The sequence below is a fragment of the Ascaphus truei genome, chromosome 19 (genome assembly GCF_040206685.1).
Source record: "Ascaphus truei isolate aAscTru1 chromosome 19, aAscTru1.hap1, whole genome shotgun sequence".
NCBI classification, from domain to species: domain Eukaryota; kingdom Metazoa; phylum Chordata; class Amphibia; order Anura; family Ascaphidae; genus Ascaphus; species Ascaphus truei.
In genome coordinates, this window is record NC_134501.1 from 24,495,809 (window position 1) to 24,512,880 (window position 17,072).

The 17,072-nt window shown below is 48.6% G+C and overlaps 1 protein-coding gene across 3 annotated transcripts in view; it reads left to right on the plus strand.

Moving 5' to 3' along the window:
- Positions 1–17,072, plus strand: part of LOC142470069 (uncharacterized) — a 55,821-nt gene that overhangs the window by 11,657 nt on the left and 27,092 nt on the right. For 2 of the 3 annotated variants that reach the window (XM_075576983.1, XM_075576984.1), the window contains exon 2: positions 12,752–12,856. The gene's annotated coding sequence lies outside the window, so the exon portion shown is untranslated. Of the gene's footprint in view, positions 1–7,772; positions 8,054–12,751; positions 12,857–17,072 lie in introns of those variants that run through there. The other variant, XM_075576985.1, reaches the window with a different exon arrangement.

Below are 17,072 nucleotides of genomic sequence, written 5' to 3' on the forward strand. Positions count from 1 at the left end.
ATGGGGCAGGTCAGTGAGAGGGAGCTGAAAGCCCCACTTAAGTTTGCTGATGTAAACAGAGCTAGTAAAATTAAAATGTATTTTTACTTGGCAAATATTAGTTGTGTCTACACCAAATAAATCTTGCTGCAGGGACACTGCGAATTGAATATATTAACATTAAAGCTTGTTTGCAAATATACACACACACAAATCCATCCATCACCCCAGAGAGTAGACATAAACTATTAACTCTTCCATGGCTAAAACGCGTGGATCCTCTGGTATTTGTAAGTACGCTGCAGATGTCATTGTGGGTTCATTTGAAATGATTGCTAATTAAAATGAACAAGAATGTATACGGAGGGCTTTGCCAAGTAGGAAGACAAGAGGGCACAGGTGTATATAATTTAAAGTAGCAGACCTACTTCGGTAAAAAAACAAAAATAAACAACAACCCATAACATTAAAATACTCTTAAAAATGTATATCCTCATCTATTTCTCCCTTCCAATTGTCTGAAATCATCTTGTATCCCCCAAGCTTCTCTCATCCGATTGACTTCTGTGGGGAGAATGGCGGCCATTTTAATTTCCTGTCAGCTTCCCCGCTGGGGCCCAGACTGGGATGGCAGCCATTTAATTATATGCAAATGGTCGGAAAGAGGAGGACTAAATACACAAATTGAGATCCAACACAGTAATTAAAATAAAAACATAATAAATAAAGAGTCTGTAATGGAATTAAGCGCGGACTTTGCTGACATTTGCATCGAGATTTGCCAACACATTGGAGCTGGAAAAAACGAGGAACAATTTGATTTGATTTTCCTCGGTGCCACACAGATATATCGGCCTTGATTCTGGAAGGTGCGATAAGCGGCGATGACGCGCTGTCGCATGACAATCCCAATGGTAATGGTGCTTAATGGTGCTTTTCCTGCCTTAGCGTGTCATCAGCGTTTATCACATCACACCTTTCAGAATAAGGGCCATGGCGTGTCATAGAGTTAAAAACAGGCCGCAAGTTTAGTGTCATTAACATCTTACTGTACATGTGACAAGCGTAGAGATGTGTGAACTTAGTTCGGAAACTTTTTTTTTGTCAAATTTGAGTAATTTTTGCAAGAAGAAAAAAGAAAATAACTTTTTTTGTTAAATAAGGCGTGAAAGGTTTCTTTTTTGAAATTCAGAGAAAATGTGGAAATGTTTTTGTTTTAACCAAATTTGTGCTACATTTAGTAAGAAAAAAAATATATATATTAGGTCACATGATCAACAGAACGTAAACGTTAGTCATGTGACTTGCTTGCACATGTTCTTTTTGCACCTCCCCCCCCCACCCCCGCTGAATAATGTCAAATGTCGGCGAGTTTGCAATCTTGCGCGGACGGTTCACACATCGCTGGAAAAGACGGACAGCGAGAATGGTGAGGTGGGACTGCGTGCTCGACGCCCGAAAGAGGACAGGTTCATCAGGTATCTCAGGCGTTACGAACCATGATTGCTCCCTGGGTTGTGTAGTGGCGGTGAGGAGAATCAGGTCACTGGGTGGCGTTACTTACTGACCGGTGCAGGAGTGCTGGTGTTTATGTTTTAAAAAAGTCCATGACCATTTGTACCCAACCAAGATGGCTGTGTTTATTTGGGTGGCAGAGTGAACGGAATTGGCAGACGGCAAGGTGCGAGTGCCAGGAATATGGCAGTGCTAATTATATTGTATGGCACGCTTTATGTAGCATGTCACATAGAATGAAACCATAAGAAAAGGTTAATTATTTATGGAGTCTTGTATACAGCAATATATGAAAGAGAAATAGCTTCAAAGGGACTGTGGCTCTAAGGTCTCACTCACCCCAACAGGAGTAACATAGGAACTATGTTATTGTATTGGCTTGGGTGAGTTGGGCGAATTGGGCGATATTGGTGAGTTGGGAGAGTTGGGAGAGTTGGGAGAGTTGGGAGAGATGGGTGAGATGGGTGAGATGGGTGAGATGGTCGAATTGGGCAAGATGGGTGAGATGGACGAGTTGGGAGAGTTGGGCAAATTGGGTGAGATGGGTGAGTTGGGTGAGTTGGGAGAATTTGGGTGAGATGGGCGAATTGGACGAGATGGGTGAGTTGAGCGAGATGGGTGAGTTGGGCGAGATGGGTGAGTTGGGGGTGATGGGCGAATTGGGCGAGATGTACAAATTGGGCGAGATGGGTGAGTTTGGAGATTTGGGTGAGATGGGCGAATTGGGAGAGATGGGTGAGTTGGGTCAGATGGGCGAGATGGGTGAGTTGGGCAAGATGGGTGACTTGGGTGAGATGGGCGAATTGGACGAGATGGGTGAGTTGAGCGAGATGGGTGAGTTGGGAGAGTTGGGGAGATGGGCGAGATGGGTGAGATGGACGAATTGGACGAGATGGGCGAATTGGGCGAATTGGCCGAGATGGTTGAGTTGGGCGAGATGGGTGAGTTGGGCGAGATTGGAGAGTTGGGTGAAATGGGCAAATTGGGCGAGATGGGTGAGATGGGCGAGTTGGGAGAGTTGGGTGAGATGGAATTTGGCAAATTGGGCGAGATGGACGAATTGGGAGAGTTGGGTGAGATGGGCGAATTAAGCAAATTGGGTGAGATGGGAGTGTTGGGAGAGTTGGGCGAATTGGGAGAGATGGGTGAGTTGAGCGAGATGAGTGAGTTGGGTGAGATGGCGAATTGGGCAAGTTGGGTGTGATGAGTGAGTTGGGTGAAATGGGAGAGTTGGGTGAGATGGGCGAGATGGGCGAGATGGGCGAGATCGGGGAATTGGGCGAGATGGGTGAGATGGGGAAGATGGGTGAGTTGGGGGAATTTACCAAACTGGATTTGGGACTTCTTGAGGTCCCATAAAGTAACTGCTTTGCTGACAGTAACCGGCATAAACTATTAAAAAAATAACCCAAGATAATGATGATAAGGTCAAGAAGATAAAGAATGTATCTTGGGTAATTTACTCTTTGTATCAAATTGCACTGCCTGACTCCTCCTATTGTCCCATATAACCACTCCCTATAACTCCTCATATAACCACTCCCTATAACTCCTCCTATTGTCGCATATAACCACTCCCTATAACTCCTCCTATTGTCGCATATAACCACTCCCTATAACTCTTCCTATTGTCGCATATAACCACTCCCTATAACTCCTCATATAACCACTCCCTATAATTCCTCCTATTGTCCCATATAACCGCTTCCTATAACTCCTCCTATTGTCCCATATAACCGCTTCCTATAACTCCTCCTATTGTCCCATATAACCGCTCCCTATAACTCCTCCTATTGTCCCATATAACCCCTCCCTATAACTCCTCCTATTGCCCTATATAACCCCTCCCTATAACTCCTCCTATTGCCATATATAACCACTCTTTATAACTTCTCCTATTACCCCATATAATTGCTCCCTATAACTAATCATCACCCTGATATACTGATGTTAAAAGGTCTGTTCCAAAATAATATAAATATTCCCAAATTGCCATTTCCCACCATACAATGGAATAAGAATAAAACAAAGGTTACTTATCTACGTTGAACTGTGAATCAGATGTCAAACACGTAAGAAAGGGCGTTCCATATCCACTGCTTGCATTACATTGTAACTCCAATGGTGCTACAGCGGGTGCCACCTTTAAATCAATATTTGGAGAGGAGGCGTGGTGTAGGGGTTAAGGTTTTGCTGGGGCCGGGGATTATAACACTACTTAATCGACATGTGCCTACATTAACCCTTTCCCCTCTGGAAGCCTGCTTCAGCTCATTGCTGTTTGTAACCCCCTGTCAATTTGTATATATATAGATAGATATTTCCAGACTCGGGTCCCTGCCCCGCAGAGCTTACAATCTGAAAAATGTGGCCCAAGATCAGAAGGAGCTTAACACCGGGAACAGGACCAAGCTCACCCACTTCCAAGACAGCGACGTTACCATCGTAATACGCCTTCTCCAAAATCTTATTGCCCCAGAAGTTGCAGCACCGAGGTGGCTGGAATGCGCTCGGGCATTCAGCGCCTCTTTATAACAGGGGTGATCAACTGTAGTCCTTGAGGCCCCCCCCCCTCCCACCTCAACAGGTCAGGTTTTAAGGATATCCCAGGTTCAGCACAGGTGGCTCAATCAGTCCCAGCTTCAGCACAGATGGCTCAATGAGTCCCAGCTTCAGCACAGATGGCTCAATGAGTCCCAGCTTCAGCACAGGTGTCTCAATCAGTGGCTCAGTCTTTGACTGAGCCACTGATTGAGCCATCTGTGCTGAAGCTGGAATTTCCTTAAAACCCTGTCCTGTTGGGAGGTCTTGAGGACCGGAGTCGAGCCCGCCTGCTCTACAAGATACCGAATATTAGAACTTGATAGGTTGGCTCCCCCGCCGCGTGAAGCCCGCGCCGAGAGGACATTTAAACGTTCGCGACGACGCCATCACACGAAGCGATTCCTGAAAAGGGAGAACCTAGCCAAGAATGCCATCTGCTGCCAGCGCCGCGCTGTCCCGCTGCTGAGCAGCGCGGTGATTGATTTGTTTGTGACAGACCGCAGGAAGCCCGGCATTGATTTTTCAATATTTTCCCTTAAAATTATTTACAGTTGTAACCGTGCGGAGGGGATCTTTATAAGCTGACAGCCCGTGAAGCGCTGGCATAATATTCACCGCTCGCTGACAAGACAAATTACTTATAACGAGAGAAGTAGCTGAAGGGCGGACTTTTATTTTAAAATACGTCAATAGCCCTACTGACTAAACGGATATTGATTCAGTATAATGCAGCAGGAAGGCTGTGCAGAGACGCCTGTCACAGACACTGCTGTTCAGTGGGACACGTTCATTCTCTCTTTGCACGCGGGTGTAAGCTCAGCTTTGTAAATGTTCATAAAACACGTGGTTTTATAGTATGTATGTATGTATATGTTTATTTATATAGCGCCATTTATGTACACCGCGCTTCACAGCAGTGATACACGTGATAATCATATAATACAATGGGAATAAACGCTTCAGACATGACAGTGACAATAGGAAAGAGGGTGCCTGCCCTGAAGAGCTTACAATCGAAGTGGTAAGTGGAAAGAACGTACAGAGACAGTAGGAGGGCGTTCTGGTAAGTGCATCTGCAAGGGGCCGAGGATGTATGAGGTGTAAAGTATCAGCCACAGAGCTACTCATAAGCTGCGTTACAGAGATGCGTTTTAAGAAAGGTCCTAAAGGTGGAGAGAGGGGATATTGAGGGGAAGGGCATTCCAGAGGTGTGGGACAGTCAGTGAGAGAGGTTTTAGGTGGGAGAGGGCTTTAGATACAAAAGGGGTAGGGAGAAGACATCCTTGAGCAGAACACAAGAGTCGGGCATTTATATCATTGATTATAGTGGCACTCCACTAAAAATGTTGTACTATCCGGGTAATTTAGCTGCCAAAAAATTGGGTATATTAGAAAGTAATAGCAGGCACACCAGGAGTTTTACCAGAATGCAAAAAGTTTATTACTAAGGTCAAAGTTTCGTCTCTCCAAGGAGCCATTTTCAAGACTGTATATATGTATATATGTGTAGCATAGCCTCCGGCCGCTACTCTCCTGTTGGGCTCCACCAGTGTAAGTCCTGGTAAGTACAGCCAATGTGAGGGGTTCATTCTCTCATGAGGGCCTAGCTTGCCATTGCAGCCTGGATACACTTATTTTATCCCGGGGTGGGCCTAGCAACAACCTGAGAGTGTCAGCCTGGGGGATGATACTGGTTGGGTCACATGCAGTTGATGTAATGCCTGTCAGTTTCAGACCTGCCCTGTTATGTGGCAGAGTTACAAGCCCATCCCCCAGGGTATATACTGGGACTCTCCCATAAATCAGTGTGTCTCTTTCCTCCCCCCAGTGGAGTGACAACATCTACCCTGTATCCCACCTGGGGATACAGAAGGAGCACCAGGGGGAGCCTTGATGTGCCCTGTAGTGCCCCTACTACCAGCCAGTGACCAGAGCGAGGGTCTGGTGGTTACGCCCAGCGAGGTGGCCCGCAGAGACACCACTATCATGGAGGTCCCGTGTGCCCCATCCAGCGTTCCTGGGGGTCCGTGTGCCCCGGTTCCTGAGCCAGACACCAATAGACCACTGGGTGAGGTGACCGAACCAAATGAGGCCAGAGTAGGTTCTCTGGTGGCATCAGAGTTGGATGGCTTCCGCCCGATAGCTGCCAGCCAGAGAGAAGTAACGAGGTACCCTTCCCCGATGGAGCAGCTGCTACCACCCTCATCGGATGATGACAGCTCCAGGTCTGTGGTGAGTTGCAAACCGGCGGACCACCCTAGTGAAGCTGAGGAGAAAAAGCCACGTACCTGTAAAGTAGAGCGGCAAAGCCCAGAGACCACCACATGGGGAGCGCTGGTGCACCCCAAACCGCGGAGGAGTCCCACGGTGGTGGAAGCTCCCAGCATAGCCGAGATGGACTCTTCAGCCATTCCGGATAACCTGACGACCACTTTGAACCAGCGGAGTGGTGAGGCACCACCCCCTTAATCCAGGCAGGCTGAGGCAGAGATAGCCAGTGAGGAGGCCCTGCCCATGGCAGATGACGTACTTCTCATGCGGAATCTGGGTCTGTACCAGGATTCCACAATGTCTCCACCTGATGACGTCACTTCCGAGGCGACCGCCGGAGCGGACCGAGACTGAGCTGTGACCGCTTCGGTGAGTACTGCCCCCTCCAGAGAAGAAATGGATGACTGCATCCGCCAGGTTACGGGCAGAGGGAAAAGGCGGCCTGTGGACCCAGCTCCCAAGAGAACACCACCCGCGGCAGGTCGTGGCCTAGTAAAATCTAAGGACTTTGCCCCGGACGTTGGTGAGCCCAAGGCCACAATCCCTGTCACTCTTGGCCATGTCCATGCCCCTGCCCACTCTAGCACCAGTTCCCAGTATATTCCCCATGGGTCATCTGGTAAAAAGAAAGTCCCTAAACCCTCCTCAGACTACCAGGATTGGGTTGACTCAGAAGAAGGGTCAGGCAGAGAGTTCCCCGTGTCCAGTATAATCCGCTCCAAGGGATCCACCCACTCACCACAGCCCTTTAGTGGTAAATCGGGTAAATTACCGTCTTGCCGGTCCTAAACATCAGGTGTTTCATCCAGAATGGACACCGAGGATGAGTCATCCTCTTCTATGGTTCCCAATGGGCAATACGCAAATGGTGGGATCAGCTATTCCAAGGTTACTCCATATCTATGACCCGCACTAGATTCTTACTGATAGATGGGGACGCAGTGGATTATTGGTGGGAGGAGAGATCATTTTCTCCAGGGGAGACAGCGGAGTCGCTGAGGAAGAGAGTAGGGGAGATACAGCTGGGTATTGTGACACCTCCATTTTATACCAGGAGGCATCCTTAGAAGAGCCCAAGTACTGGGTCTTGCCAGGACTAGCCCGCAGTAAGAAATTGACCAAGCTCAGCAGGGCAGACAGGGCCATTGTAGCGAGGTACAGACAATCTCATGGGTATGAGTACCCCTATGATTTCGAGCCCATTATGCAGGAGATTGAGGCTAACCTGGAATCCTTGCTTAGGGATGTTATTCTAGACTATCTACGATCCAAGACCAGTCGCTCTGCTTACCATACAGAGGAGAGAATATGTGATCTCATGAGGATTTAGAGTATAGGCTGGGGGATCTTCATGGATCGGGTAGAATATAGACCTGAAAATGATCCAGTGAGGGTCTATTTTGTAAAAGTGGCCGACCATGAGGGTAGGATTGTGGGTAGGATTGTGAAGAAACCTGACCCCAGGCATTACAATTAAAGGGATTCTCCATGTTGGGAGTAATCCTGTGTTATGTAGTCACCATTTGAAGGTGGAAGAATCTGCTGTGTGAATATAACGGTATCATTAACTGTATACCCATGTTCTTGGTTATTAATGCCCTGTTGTATTGTTCCAGGTTACTCATCTGCAGGATGGCACCCGTTAATTTGGCTCCAAGTGAGGACCATTGGATTCCACCAGAGGGAGAGTGTAGCCAGGGCTGGTTTCTTACTACTTGTCTGCCCTCCCTGGCTGTAAGTCTTGGTAAGAGCAGGCCTGCCAGGAGTTATCATGGATTTTCCCCACTCACAGCAGCTCTCTTGAGTGACAGGGGAGGCGGTAGGACTAGGTCTGTGTGTGTCCAATCATGGATTCAGACCTGGTACCTACTTTCCTTGTACTTAAGGAGCTGCACTGCTAAATTTAGTCACTGCCTCTACGTCCTTGAGAGAGGCTGGTCTAACCAGCTAGCAACTGTGCAGAGCGCTGCCAATCTGTATTCCCTCCCTTAGGGGAGTGGATAGGAGACTATACCCTCTGCTCCACCAGGGAGTAAGGGAAGAGCAAGGACTGCTTCAGGGCCCCTTGGTCTGGAGTGGAGGTCCAGGGTACATCCTGAGGGTGAGGCCCCAAGAAGTGTATTATGCTGTGTATGCTGTTCCATCTAAGTGTGCCTGAATAAAGTGATCCTGTTTGCAAGATATCCTCCTGCCTAAGGCTACAATCTATCATGGGGAGGGGAAGTGAGTTCTCCTGCAGGGATTGTCTCCACATCCCTGGAGCCTGCAAGAGATGGTGGCGCTGTCACCGTGAGAAAGAATCAGTTACTGCCCCAGAAGCCTCTCCTGTTCTCCTCCACTACAACGCAGGCGACTCGGATCAACTGTAAGCCAGCAGGTATGCACCACACCGTGTAGCAGTGACATCTCCCAGAGGGTGGGAGAAACACCGCTACATAATATATATCACATGTGTAGTGTTGTGATATAACATGTATAATGTGTAGTATTGTGATATAAGTTGTATTACGTGTGTAGTATTAGTACATACACACAAACACACACACACACACACAATATATAAAACACACATATAAAAAGAATATCTGCTGATTAAACACAGTGTGATGGTTTAACCCAGGGGTGGTCAGGTTTTAACCTGTGAAACCTGTGCTGAAGCAGGGATACCCTGAAAATCTGACTTGTTGGTGACCCTGGAGGACTGAAGTTAACCCCCCCCCCCACCCCCCCACCCCCCACCCCCCCCCCACCCCCCCACCCCCCACCCCCCCACCCCCCACCCCCCACCCCCCCCTCCTGGTTTAAGCATTGGATATAACTCAGGAATTAAATGGGATAGATCAGAACACTTTAATTTCTTTTGTACTTTCATATTCATTGTTTCCTTTTGTTACCGTTACATTTTGTTATTAACTACAAAGAGGCTCCAAACGCTTAGCGCGAGTGTTATTATCACTTTAGTGACCGTTGGGAACTGAGCGCAAAGCAGTGGCCTGGCACTGAAATGGTTACATCTGTATGGTATTACTGCTAGAGATAAATTAGGGGGCTACTCCCCACCCCCACCCCCCTGTAATAGATTTATACAATAAAACCCTTCCCCGAGCCCTGTGGCAGAGCGCAGAACAGGGGAAGCGCTGTATCTCTCCAGCTAAATAGTCTGACGGAATCTTCTCCCCAAATTAACAGATCCGTCTCCAGTTTAAGTTCTGCCTCTTCCTAAATAGCGACCGCTGAGTCGTTTATCTCACTGAGGAGCCCATAAAAAGAAAAAAAAACAGCAATTGAAATGCCGACTCTTTGAAAAGGAATACGCGTACCATATCATGGAAATACAGATTTGATTTTCCAATCACGCGTCAGCCCTCTGGCCTTCTGTCTCTGACACTAACGCAAAGTTACGACATTACCATTGATTCATGTGTTAGATTTTATTGGGGTGTAATAACTAGTCGCTGTCTGGATGCTGCTTAAAATTCTATTGCGTTAAAGCAGGCGAAGACAACGCCAGTTCTTAAGGGCCGCCAGCAGACCAGGTTTTACGGATATCCCTGCTTCAGCACAGGTGGCTCAATCTGTGGCTTAGGCCTCGTCCAGGGTTATTGCTTGCTGGCGGAGGCGCGCTGAGGCAAAGCGGGTGCTTTCCCTGGCCTTAGACAGTGTGCCGTCCGGGGGCGTATCGGGGGCGTGTCGGCGGACGGGCCAGTGACGTCACGGAGCTGGTTCGCCCTCATTGGGCGAACCGCTCACGTGACCGGCCCTGCGCTCCGGCAAGCACTTGAATTTAAAATGTACCTAAGACCTACGCTTCCGCGCGCTTGCGTAGGCGAGCCCCTACTAAAGCCGCTCTCATTGCGGCTGTAGGGGCTCACTGGTAAGTACCAGCGCGCTCATGCCCGTGGCCTAAGGCCTCGCTCCCGCTGCGCTCGGTGGCGCGGGCGGCCACACGCGAGTTCCCCACCAGCAGGGGAATCCTGCGGAGCCGGTCCCGGTCCCCCCTGGCTGCACAGCGCACTTCACGCTGTGACGCGTCAGCCGCTATGGGATACAAGAGAATGGTGTTCCCTAGCGTTGACGCGTCACGTGGTGTGGCTGTGAGCCAATGGGGAGGGGAGGCTTCGGGAGGAGGAGAAGCTTCGGGGAGCGGGGAGGAGTGTGGAGTGAAAGCAGCGTGCGTGCCTGTCTGTGTGTGTGTATGTGTGTGTATGAGTGCGTGAGTGCCTGCCTCTGTCTGTGTGTGTGTGTGTGTGTATGTGTGTGCCTGAGTGCGTGAGTGCCTGCCTCTGTCTGTGTGTGTGTGTGTGTGTGTGTGTGTGTGTGTGTATGTGTATGTGTGTGCCTGAGTGCGTGAGTGCTTGCCTCTGTCTGTGTGTGTGTGTGTGTGTGTATGTATGTATGTGTGTGCCTGAGTGCGTGAGTGCCTGCCTCTGTCTGTGTGTATGTGTGTGTGTGTATGTATGTGTGTGCCTGAGTGCGTGAGTGCCTGCCTCTCTGTGTGTGTGTGTGTGTGTGTGTGTGTATGTATGTGTGTGCCTGAGTGAGTGCCTGCCTCTGTCTGTGTGTGTGTGTGTGTGTGTGTGTGTGTGTATGTCTGTGTGTGCCTGAGTGCGTGAGTGCCTGCCTCTGTCTGTGTGTGTGTGTGTGTGTGTGTGTGTGTGTGTGTGTGTATGTATGTGTGTGCCTGAGTGCGTGAGTGCCTGCCTCTGTCTGTGTGTGTGTGTGTGTGTGTATGTGTGTGCCTGAGTGCGTGAGTGCTTGCCTGTGTGTGTGTGTGTGTGTATGTGTGTGCCTGAGTGAGTGCCTGCCTCTGTCTGTGTGTGTGTGTGTGTGTGTGTGTATGTATGTGTGTGCCTGAGTGCGTGAGTGCCTGCCTCTGTCTGTGTGTGTGTGTGTGTATGTATGTGTGTGCCTGAGTGCGTGAGTGCCTGCCTCTGTCTGTGTGTGTGTGTGTGTGTGTATGTATGTGTGTGCCTGAGTGTGTGAGTGCCTGCCTCTGTCTGTGTGTGTGTGTGTGTGTGTATGTGTGTGCCTGAGTGCGTGAGTGCCTGCCTCTGTCTGTGTGTGTGTGTGTGTGTATGTGTGTGCCTGAGTGCGTGAGTGCCTGCCTCTGTCTGTGTGTGTGTGTGTGTGTATGTGTGTGCCTGAGTGCGTGAGTGCCTGCCTCTGTCTGTGTGTGTGTGTGTGTGTGTGTATGTGTGTGCCTGAGTGCGTGAGTGCCTGCCTCTGTCTGTGTGTGCTTTACTTACCCGAGCCGTGGAGGGAGGGAGGGGGGGAGAGTAGCGGGTCCCTTCGCTCAAGCCACGCCCCCCCTCCCGCTCAAACCTCCCACTCCCGCCCACCTCCCGCTCCCTACAGACCGCATATCGCGGTCTGTGTATGTCAGCGCCCCGCCTGTCTGCAGTGCGGGCGCGCTGACTCTGGGAGCGGGGCCTTAGCCTTAGTCGTTGACTGGCTGACTCTAGTCCTCAAAGGCTACCAACAGATCAGAGTTTACGGATATCCCTGCTTCAGCACAGGTGGTTCAATCAGTGGCTCAGTCTTCGACTGAGCCACCTGTGCTGAAGCAGAGATATCCTGAAAACCTGACCCGTGGGTGTTCCTTGAGGACTGGAGTTGGCCTCTCCTGGTGTAAGGACACGGCACTGAAAGCTTCTGTCATGCTTGTCAAAAGCTTGTAGCAATTTGCAATGCATCGCTGGCCTCTTCAGCACCAAATGGGTTAAATAATTTAGGGTTGTATGCAGCTGTACTCCTTTTATTAGGGGTTATGGCGGGTTTTATCCACGCCGGGGGCGCACTAAAGATAGAACCTTTGTCTTGTACAGCTGGTCCGTCCGGCCGAGAAGGGGTTAACAGAAAACAAGTGTAGGTTGATTGCAGGTTACAAGATCTTTCAATTGGACCGTATGGGCAACCCCCTGTCTTCAAGGGCCGCCAGGTTTTCAGAATATCCCTGCTTCAGCGCAGGTGGCTCGGTCTTTGACTGCACTGCCTGTGCTGAAGCAGGGATACCCTGAAAAACCTGAAAAACCTGACCTGTTGGTTACAGGACTGCAGTTCGGGAACGCGGCTTCCTACAAACGAAAATGCTGCACGGTAGGAGGTAGAGGATCTCTCTAGCATTGCAGGCCTACTCTGGCAGTGGAAGGGTTAAGAGATGATGACATGGGTCGGTCCAAACCAGTGTAGGTTCCGGGTTCCGCCATGTTCGTCCCGTGTACGGGTTTTCACCTCTGTCTTACGACCCACGGGCAGCACTAGGGACCTGTCCGCTGGCGTTTGGAAGGGTGTAAAGAGCGTTACGGGAAAGGGAATCAGACGCTAATTACTGGCGGGATAGAGACGTCCGGTAATACTCTAATTGTTATTGATCTGCTTCAGCCAAATCGACTTTATTTCTCTTTTTCCAGCCTGTTACAACGTGTTTGTCTCCTTTTTCTAGATGCCGCTTGACCCAACGTGGTTTCCATCGGCTTAACACCGTCTTGGGCTGCGAGCCCCCCCCAATGATAAAGTGACTCAGCGTGGAGAAGGGGGTGCCGTCCGGGTAGGTGTCCTGCCCACCCCACCCCGCTAATCCCTTTCTGCGATGGACAGTCATGCTGCAGAGCATCCCACAGCAATATAGCTGTAACCGCAACGTCCCCCGCTGCTGCTAGGCCCAAACCCTTTATGTGAGGGTTTTTGTGAACACAATGCATAGGGGAAAAAAAAACTATTTATGGTGCAAAAACATTATTTTACGCCTCAATCCACATGGGGGGAAGTTTACCCTTCTGAGAGGTGTTATGCACAGGAATAGGAGGTGGATGTTTCACATACAGAACAATGCCAGTTCAGTGTACTGATTTAGCACCTGTGTGGTGTTGAACTCTGCTCAGACCCGTCTGCTTTCTACCTTATTCGCCTCTACTGCTCGCTCAGACCTGAATCCTTTGTCATTGTTTTTGCAACCTAGTGTATTTCAGCCTCAACCTTATCCATCCAATGCATGTACTCGCCCTCTTAGCTCTCCACTGAGCACTTACATTTCCTGCCGCCATAGCACTTAGATTGCAAGCTCTTTGGGGCAGTGAATCCATTCTCCCGGGGGTTTTGTATAAATCCCGGTGATCCGGATCCTGAATTTTATCTCCATGTGCTACTCATCCCATGGGAAAGATCGTCTCCCACTGTATCCTCTTATGTCTGATGTAAATACGTTCATGGCCAGAGTTATACAAGGATAACATGATGATATGAGATGTGGGTAATTGAGGGGACGTGGTGAAGAAATACTCCATGTGTACACAGAATAAATATTAACATGTTTGAGCAAAAAAAAAGAGATTGTCAATTTGTTTTTTTGTTTTTAACTTTAATAAAGCAAATGTTTAAACGATGTTCATTACTCTGATTTCTTCCATCTGCCGGAGATTCAGCCCTACAAAAGACAGAAATTCCAGGTTTAATAGCACACACGAGGAGAATGGAACATATACCTCTGGGGTATGTATGTGTACACACACAGACACACATACACACACACATGCACACACACATATATACACACACACACATACCCACACCCATATACCCACACACACACATACACACATACACACACACATGCACACACACATATATACACACACACACACATACCCACACCCATATACCCCCACACACACATACACACATACACTCACACATACACACAATTATTTATTAGCGTTTGCTTGTATGTCTCCAACATATTCTGCGGCGCAGTACAAGGCAAGATGCAGGACAGTAAGATTGTATAACTAAAGTGTGCATATATGTCTAGACAAACTCAGACAACAGCAAGAATGTCTCTGTCCCAAGAAGCTCACAGCCTAGAAGGAGGCGAGTGGAGACCCAAAGAATATCGTGCGTGAGTTTCTTAGCGAGGGTTTATCAACTGCACAGAGCCCTGCATTGTAACCAGAGTACATCATTTGAGCTGCCCAAATTTTGTGCATACGTCTACATCTGTGAAGAACTTTAATATCGGTCCATAAACATAAATCACGGACTGCAACACACCTACAGAGAGAGCCCAGAAGTGGGAATCTGTGGGCCGCAGCACAGCTCTGAGATGGGTCTCCTGTTTCTATTGTGCCTTCGGATGTCTAACTTCTAGATGCCCCAGTTGGCCACTGGAGGAGCCAAGAGCTGGATGAGCACAGGTCCTGTTCATCCCTGGTACAATTCTCTGGTGCAGCTAACTTTAGATTGCAGGCTTCTCTATGGTGGCATTCATTTCATCTTTTCAAATATATTCGTTCCCTTTTGTATTGGAGGCGTTATCAGCTTTTCAAATTTAAGCCCAAAGGCCTAATAATTTGGGGATCGTGTTTAATCGAGGGCAGAATAACATGGAGACCGAAAGTTGCCGGGATAGAGGAAGTTTTAACAGAATTTCCAGGACAGATTTACAAGTCACGGGGGAAAAAATGTTCGGTATTATCCGAAACAGAACCTTCCCCGTACAGAGCGGGCTGGGCTATTTCTAACATTAACAGTATGTGGATCTGTCCCTGCAGGTTATGCTGTGCCTACAGTTCTGAAGAATAATTCTTGGCTGAGGAGCTGACGGTCTAACTCTTCCTGAGTAGAGATGTGCGATTCTATATTGAGATTGGTTTCTCCAAACTTTTGAAAAGCTTATGTAACCCTTCCTTGCCCGGCGTCTAGGGAGATTACATTGGGGTGCTATATATGGCTACCCCGCATGGGATACCGTGACTCGGGGGCTGGATTCAGGTGGCTGGGCGATGAGGCAGCAGGTTGTAGAATAATGGGCGCCAGGAGCTTCTGTAGTAAAACTGTAATATATCCGTGTCCCCGTGGACAGGGCCCCACATACACATATTAATAACGTGGTACTGTATTTTATAAGAGACACATGAACACAGATCTTCCATCAGTGCCCAATCTTACTCTCCGATGGAGGTACTTGGACTTAGTTGCTCTGAGTAAGTGTGGGACCCGGATCCCTTGTTGCTTCGGAACCATCATTGGTATGAATCCGATTACTCTGGGCCCCTACGGGAATCCTGACGGGTCTTTCTTACGGGACCCAGTACCTTGTGCCTGTTTGGGAACTGCCACTTCCAGGCAGATTGCTGAGGAATATTAGCGCCGATGAGCGGTTAGAGCTGATCCGCTGTGTGCCATGTTCCTTTTCATTACTTATTCTGGGCTCCATTCCTTCTTTCGGAGAAAGTGCTATATATATCCCCCCCCCCCAAACACACCTTATACAACACGGGGAGAGAAACCTGTGCACAAAAAGGAACCGACCTGGGATACATTGTCATGTAACGCATTTAAATATACTTTGCATATCCAAATGTCTCTCCTACAAAACACATATTTCCGTGTCTGGTCGCCCCCTACACGTATGAGCGTCATCACGTCAGGTTAAATCCCTGTGTTACCCAGAACGGTCTCAGTCCATATCCGGTATTAGGGGGAATGCTTCCTTTGCATATCATTAACTAATGGGCGGAAAAATGTAACGACGCGTCATTTCAAGGAGTAACACTGGATTAGGATAGAGGAGAGGCGCTGTGAGGCTCCGTTAGGTTGAATAGGCTAACGGAGATTAGTGTGTCTGGCACAAATGAGTGACAGTCCGTGTTTGGGACCCAGACAAGTGAGTTACCACTCGGCCATTCCTCCTCTCAGCAATCATTTCTATATTTACATAGATCTGTAAAGGGAACCGGGTTCAATTCCCGGTGTCGGCTCCTTGTGACTTTGGGCAAGTCACTTTATCTCCCTGTGCCTCAGGCACCAAAAACATAGATTGTAAGGCTGCGATGATACAGAAAAACGCCCGTGGTGTCGCCCGTAGCGACACCGCGCGGCGCAAAAATCAAGTTTCATACATACGTGATAAGTGGCTATACCACATTCAGCTGTCCCCCCGCTTGCTACTGTAAAGTGGGAGACAGTTGATGTGCTTTCAAAATGTGGTTTAGCGCCACCACGGCGTTTGTCTGTATGTCGCAGCCCACGCTCTGCAGGGTAGGGACAGTGTCTATAACAATCCCATGTGCTGTGTATATTGGGATAAAGACGTGATATGAAATAAAGTTGTTGTTGTTTATTATTAAATAGGAATCAAAGGAACTTGGAATGGCCACGTTTAGAGCCACGCTCATATTGTGATGGATCCTCGTTCCGAATGATTACCCGATTTCTACGTGAAAGACGCCCGGTATTAATTAATGCCACCAGGGACCGAAGCTTGTTCTTCCACTACAAAGGCAGGTCCCCTCCTCCTCCTCCTCGACAGTTCCGTCTACAACGCCGTTAAAGTGATGTCCTACAAGCCAAAAAAACCCCCATCTTCCCAGGTCAACACGCTACACTTTAACCGATGAACACGGCACTTCATTCTCCTCCACGCAAATTACCCGAGGTCCTGTAGGTTAGCATGACAAAAGGGTTACTGGTATCCTGTGTATCTAATTAATTGAAAAAATGCTCAAATTGCTTTTACAGTTGTTATTAAGGAGCGGAATCCGTGTTGCCAGCGCTCTACCATAATTAGCGCCCGGGGGAATTAAATATTTAGCATTAGTAATGTAACTGCTCGTAGGAGACCAACTTCTATTTTCGTAATGAAAGCGCTGCAGTGTTTAATGCAAGTGGTTAAACGACAGCTGTGACAAGCCGAGGCCTGGGGTATACCAATAAGACACCCCATTGGACAGATAGTCTTACCGCATTACTCGTTTGTAAAAAGATCT